This window comes from Rousettus aegyptiacus, unplaced genomic scaffold, assembly GCF_014176215.1.
Source record: "Rousettus aegyptiacus isolate mRouAeg1 unplaced genomic scaffold, mRouAeg1.p scaffold_m13_p_4, whole genome shotgun sequence".
Taxonomy (NCBI): domain Eukaryota; kingdom Metazoa; phylum Chordata; class Mammalia; order Chiroptera; family Pteropodidae; genus Rousettus; species Rousettus aegyptiacus.
Window position 1 is genome coordinate 73,321,739 of NW_023416307.1, and position 7,009 is coordinate 73,328,747.

The 7,009-nt window shown below is 44.0% G+C and overlaps 1 pseudogene; it reads left to right on the forward strand.

The window, feature by feature from the left end:
* Positions 1-2,401: 2,401 nt before the first annotated feature.
* On the forward strand, positions 2,402-4,084 carry LOC118601724 (annotated as a pseudogene).
* The last annotated feature ends 2,925 nt before the right edge of the window (positions 4,085-7,009 follow it).

A 7,009-nucleotide genomic window follows, 5' to 3' on the forward strand; every position in this document is an offset into this window, starting at 1 on the left:
TTAATAAATTGTTAAAAGGATAAATAAATGGTTTATTTTATTATAAATTTCTATAGTTAACTTTGCCTATAAATACGAAAATAATATCCACATTGTTATGGAGGATTCAAAAGACAGAAAATGAAAGGATTTTAAAAGTCATAAGATAAATAACTAACATTCACTTTAAAGTCTTTGCATATGAGTTTCTCAATACACAAACAGACTATGGGTAGCTTCAATACATACAAATAGGAAAAAAAAAAAACTCATTCAGGAAGCAATATATGAAAAATAACATACAAAGTTTAAGCAATTTTTATAAGACATGCAACTTTAAGAATAACTATCAGAAAGAGTACAACCTGCATAATTTATTATGTACTGAGACAGTATGAAATCTGGCTATAAGGATCTAAAATAAAAGATAATAAGCCTAGTGTAATGCATGGACATGCATCTTTCCCTATGTAATAATGTTTTCTTCTTATAATTTATTTTCAAAGAGCTTTGGAAAATATTATAATATTTTACTATATATTCAATGCATAAGGAAAAATCTTCTCAGAAGTATGGATATGTCATCATATAAATCACTCTCTTAGGAAGAGTATATAAATTCTGAGAAAATATAGCACACATAGACATAGCTTTGAATATAAGTGCATAATAATAATAAATAATCCATATTTTGGCTACAGACTCTTTTTATTCAAAGTATGCTTGATGATATTGTAATCTCAACCTGCTTATACATAACAAAATAAAATTACAATATTCAGGTAGGTAAGAATTACCCCCTCCCTACTATAATAGAGTATATTATTCTTTTCCCTCTATAGGATTTAAGTTATACATTAAAGAAAAGAAAATTTACATTAGAGAATAATGTAAATTTACCTCTTTTGAATAGTTCGTGACATATTTCTCCTTTTAGTGAGAAGTTGTGACCTCCATATCAAAATATAGTTTAATGAACATTTATTTATCATAAGCTCTGAAAAGAAGACTAGCTATAAAAAGTAATACAACTTTAAGAGATTAAAATTATAAATATAAATTAGTACTGTAAGTCATTATACTAATTCTCAGTATTTGTAAGTTTTAAATGGTTAACTGTTACGTATCCCTGTCACAAATATGATAAACTATTCAAATAAAAGTACACAATTCATGTTCATGACATATGGAATACCTAAATAGTGATGTGATTTCTTTGAGTTTTGTTGAAGACTTGCCCATAATGTTTTTCCATTTCTTCCATAAAAATAGATAATAAAACATCTTCAAATATTCATTAAAGGACTTTTTAAAATCTTTACTTCTTTCTGATGAATTATTGTATTCCTTTATTTGAGACTTTTTGGTTAGATTTTTGTCATTGAAATATAAATGTAAGTATTAGCTTTTTAAATTTAATTTAACTTTTTTGGGTCCCAGGTCTGGCTGTGATCCAGGTTCGTGGCTAGGGGTAAGGCTCTGAATTAAAAATGTTACATTAATGTAATGAGGCGCCTGTGCCTAAATTATGCAATTTTGACTCAGCTTACTGTTTTTTACGCATTTGTGGCAGAATGCCACTCTTGTTCTCTGACATATATAAAGCCCATGCAGTCCGCAAGCCCAGAAACGTGCTCTCCCCGCAGTAAAGTTGGTGCCTGCCACTTCATTCTCATGTCAGCTTCTCGTGCATCTTTCAGTTGGGCATCTCACCACCCAACCCTTCCCTTCTTGATCAGTCCGGCGCTGACACATGGCGGAGTGGGCAGGATGAAGAGAGTATAGCTCCAGAGCTTGGGACAGTCCCAGGGTGGAGGATACCTGGGTGGAGGACATGTGGACCCCTGCTTCCAAGTGGTATCCGGTGCAGCGTATCTGGCTAGGTGGACTTCCCTGGAGGGTTGGGATGGAGTGAAACCACGTCCAGAGGACATTCAGAAAGCTCTGAAGTTGCTGGAGCCAAATGTCCAGACTGCTCACCTAGAGGTAATGAGTTGGGTGGTCTGGATGTTCCTGGCGGTGCTGTGGCAGGCCATCCTGGAGGTTCAGGACCAGGCTCAGCGGGTGCAACAATTGAAACATCAGAAGAAAGGCGGCTGGCTGCAGAGGAACTCACACTGCAGGGCCTTGACGCATCGCTGCCACCGTCCTGGTCTGGAAGCCTGTCGGCATACTGCGCCAGGCGCCACCAGTGACACGGCAGGGTGTTGAAGTAGAGCAGACATATTTGGGGGGGGGTGAGGGAGAAAGCTGGTGGCGCCCCCCACCCAAGCTAGAAAGCATACCACCTTGATCCAGTACACCCCTGTGGAACTCCGGGACCTGACGAAATAGGTACAACAGAGGCCAGGAGACAGTTCTGGGGTGGCTGCTGTGGCTGTGGGATGACGAGGCTGAAGGGACTGAATTATCTCCGGAAGAGATGGCTCAGCTGGCCTCCGTAACGGTGACACTGTCCCTCTGGCAGCACTTCCAGAATGTGGCACTTGTGGTGCGGGGTGCAGGGAACCACTCCCTCATTAACTGGCTCATGTCCGCTGCACGGACAGTATGAGCCACCCCGGGGAGCTGCCAGAGACAGTGAGCAGATGGACCACGTACTTAGATGTGGTTCAGATAATTCGGGAAATGGGCATGCGACAGATGATATTTTGTGCCCAGTACACTAGACTTGATGAGGAGGTATTTACAACCCGTATGAAGAACTTGATCTTTACCTCTGACCCTGCTGGTACCTTGGCTTTATGGTAGCACCACCGGCCTCTTATGTAAATAGGTGGATCCATGAAGTAATGTCTGCCATGGCAAGGCTGGGGGATGTGGAAATGAAACACAAGGAGCAGCAGTCCACCCAAGTGCGTGCTGTACCACCTCCTGCACTCCCCAATCGGTTATAGTATGGTCGGAAGCATGGCTGAAAAGGGGGAGTGGAGCAGCGCCCGCCCAAAAAGCCATGAAAGTGAGTCGCAGGCAAATGTATTTTGATCTCGCAGCAGGGGTCACTGCAGAAAAGATGGAGCGGCAACTTAATGAAGTGCTGCTCGCACTGTGGAATCAGCTGCGCCCTGACCAGCGGTTCACTCCTATTTCTGGGAAAGCCACAACCTGTGAGATGCGGCTGGCAGATTGTTTCCCTGATTAGGGATTCAGCCGGGACATCGGGTTGGCAGGGGAGCCGGTTGACCTGAGGCAGAGTGTGGATCCAACTATATGTTGGTCTCTCTCACAATGTACAAAGGATATTAGCTCTCGTGAATACTGGTGCTGACAGCATCCTGCTTTATGGGAATCTGGACAAGTTTTCTGCGCCCACTGCAACCATAGAAGGCTATGGGAGTCGAATCATTCACATATGGAAGGTCTCTATGACATTAGGTATTAGCAGATTGCCTCATTGGACATACCAAATGTATATACCCCCCATACAGGAGTACATTCTGGGGACTGATGTTTTGTGAGGCTTGACTAATACCACTGCTGGTGAATTTTGCCTTCATATCAGTGTTGTGAAAACTATTATCCGGTGATATCCACACCATTGCCCGTTGGTGTTGCCCCAGGCTACTGGGGTAGTGAATACAAAGCAGTATTGTCTGCCAGAGGCTATGAGGAAATAAGATGCCCCATTCTGAAGCTGGAAGAAGCTGGTGTCATTCGTCCTACTCATAGCCCATACAACTCCCCCTTGTGGCCAGTGAAGAAGTCTGACAACTCCTGGCACATGACAGCTGACTATCAGGAGCTGAACAAGGTTATCCCACCCCTGCATGCCACTGTACCAAATGTCATGGACATCACAAACCGGCTGTCTCATGAACTTGGACAATACCATTATGTAGCGGACTTGGAAAACACCTTTTTCTCTATTGCCATATCCCCAGAAAGTCAAGAACAGTTTGCCTTCACCTGGGAAGGGCGACAGTGGACATGTCTTGTCCTTCCCCAGGGGTATCTGCACAGCCCTACCTTGTGCCATGGTCTAGCAGCTCGAGATTTAGCCATGTGGAAACAACTACCCACAGTAAACGTGTGTCATTATATCGATGATATAATGCTAACCTCTGATTCTCTTACAGAACTAGAAGCAGTAGCAACCAGCCTGTGAGAAGCTCTCGCTGACTGGGGTTGAGTAAGTCCGAGGACAAGGTCAAGGGACCTGGCTTCTCTGTCAAATCTTGGGAGTTGTCTGGTCAGGTAAGACAAAAGTAATGCCAGAGGCAGTGATCGATAAGATACAGACACATACCCAACCTGAAACCATGAAGCAGCTCCAAACCTATTAAAACTGCTGGGGTTTTGGAGAGTGTTCGTTCCTCACTTAACCTCCTTAATGAGATCCCTGCACCATCTAGTGCAACAGGGTGCCCGATGGGATCGGACCCTTGAGATAGAAGAGGCCTTTAAAGCTACAAAGCAAGCTGTAGCATAAGCCCAAACTTTACGCATAGTAGATCTAGCCCTCCATTCCTGTTTATGGTGCAGGTAGGTGATGCAGGGTTTGGATGGGGCTTGTAGCAGAAGCACAGTGCCCGGAAGGTACCAATAGGCTTCTGGTCCCAGGTATGGAAAGGCACAAAAGCATGATATTCTCTGATAGAGAAGCTACTGGCTGCTATTTATGCAGCCCTTCTGGCCAGTGAGGCCATCACTGGCCCCAATCCCGTAACTGTGCAATCCACATATTCCATGGAGAGGTGGCTGTGGTCTTAAGTAAAGACTCTCTATACAGGAATTGCATAACCCCCCACACTGACCAAGTAGGGGACATACCTGTAGAAACAGATTTGCATTTGGCCCATGCCCTTGCGAGTGTCTCTCCCAATGATGACAGAGGGTTCACTGTTAACAGGGAGTTTTGTTCTTAGCCTCTGGCCCATTCTTCTCTATACTGTGATGCCTGCTACCCTTGGAGAAACTGTCTCGTACCACAGGCCAGGGGCAGCTCCTCTCTCAGCCACCATTCTATCTCAAGATGGGCAGGTGGCCTGCATCTTCCCAGAAAAACAGGACTTGCCACTAATGGTCCCTTTGTCTACTCTATTATATTGCTCAGGCTGACAACAGGGAACAGTGTCATGGCCTGGACTCATATATTTACTGCTGTCCACAATGTTTCCTGCTGCTGAGTGTGTACTGAACTACCAGTGGAAGTGGACAAGGGACAGATGTGGCACATTACTCTAGCCGCAGCTGAGAATTGGATACGTCTATGCACCTGGAATACCACACCTGAATGGGACCAGTGATGGCAGGCCATGGAGGTGCTGCTCAGCCACGATTATCGCAATTTCCCGCCCTTCATAGACTATGCCATTTCCAATGGGTTGGGATGGCTGATGGGAGAACATGTGGAAGTGCGGGAGCAGGTCCCTCACTGCACAGAGCAAATAAGATCTGTGCTCAACTATATCATGGAGTGGCTACCCCTCCCCCTCCCTCTGCTCCGAGCTGTGTGCTAACATCATCCTTGCTAATATTTCCAAGGTCTGGTGGGATGTGCAACATTATGTTGGTACAGAGCCTACCGACTGGCTTCCTGCAGGGTATCTCTGGGTCTGCAGGCACTACGGCTGACCCTGCTTGCCCACTGATTGGACCAGCTGTTGTACCCGGGGACATCCCTATTTAGCTGAATGCATATTATCTACCTTGCCCAAAATGCCTCATAATTGGGATCTCGTATATCATCGCTGGCACTGGCAGAAACGGGTGGCATGGTGGTTCTACCCACCAGTGTTATTCATTCCAGAGGTGAGATCCTTAGATGTAGAATTGCAGGTAGAAGCTTTAGCCCAGCACAAGACATAGGCATTGAACACTACATATCAGGCTATAACCCTTTTAATGGATGAAACCATGCAAATGCAGAAAGTAGTTCTGCAAAACTGCATGGCCCTCAACCTTCTAACTGCTGCCCACGGTGGCACCTGTGCCCTACTCCATGTAGAATGCAGTGTCTACATTTCTAATCATGCCGAGCAGGCACAGGTAGCCCTCCAGGAAATAGATGCTGAAGTCCAAGACATCCATGCCGTGGAAGAAGATCCCTGGACAACTTGGTGGAATTCCTTGGGGACTTCCTGGCAGTGGACAGTAGCCGTCCTAGCCCTTATTGCCTATAGGCTGGTAGTATTTTGTTGTTCTTTATATTGTTCTGGATTGTGGGCCTAAAGTAGCACTCTCTGGGCCAGATCCTGTGCTGCAACCCTTTAGGGGTGGAGTGTGGTTCCCAGGTCTGGCTATGATCCAGGCTTGTGGCTAAGAATAGCACTCCAGATTTAAAATGTTATATTAATGAAGGAGGGCACCTGTGTTGAACTTATGTAAGTATGACTCAGCTTATTGTTTATTACGCATGTGGGGCAGAATGCCACTATTGTTCTCAGACATACGTAAAGCCCATGGTGTCCCCTAGCAGAAGCACGTGCTCCTGGCAATAAAGTTGGTTCCTGCTGTTTCATTCTCTTATTGACTCCTTGTGCATTCTTTTAACTGGGCATCTCACCACTGAAGCCTTCCCTTCTTGATCAGCTCAGTGCTGACAGCTTTTAATTCCAAATCTAGTCAATTAAAAAAAAAAAAAAATCCCCTGGGAAGAGACTTGTAGTTGCTTATCCACTCTCCATTTTATCATTTTCCTTATTGACAAAACTACATTTTGTGATATAACGATGTGCTCAGTTATATAGTGGCAGGTCAATTCCAGATTAAGATGACTAATGAAATATAGTGGAAAGATTTTTACGTAAAGATTAAGAAAAAAAATCTTTAAATAGAGTCAATTTAGCCTCTTGCTTTTTTCCCTTTCTTTTCTTATTGTCTAGAATAGGATGTGAGGGCTTGACTGTAGCAGTTACTATGACACTATGAGAAAGAGAGACGATGAGGATTTCTAAGATTCCAATCCTGATATGTTTGAGCATCTAAATCATTATTATCAACTGCCTACCTCAAAACTGTTATTACATAAGAAAACTAAATTTTGTGTTTAGTTTAATATAGTCATGTCTCTGTTATTTGCAATTGGAGG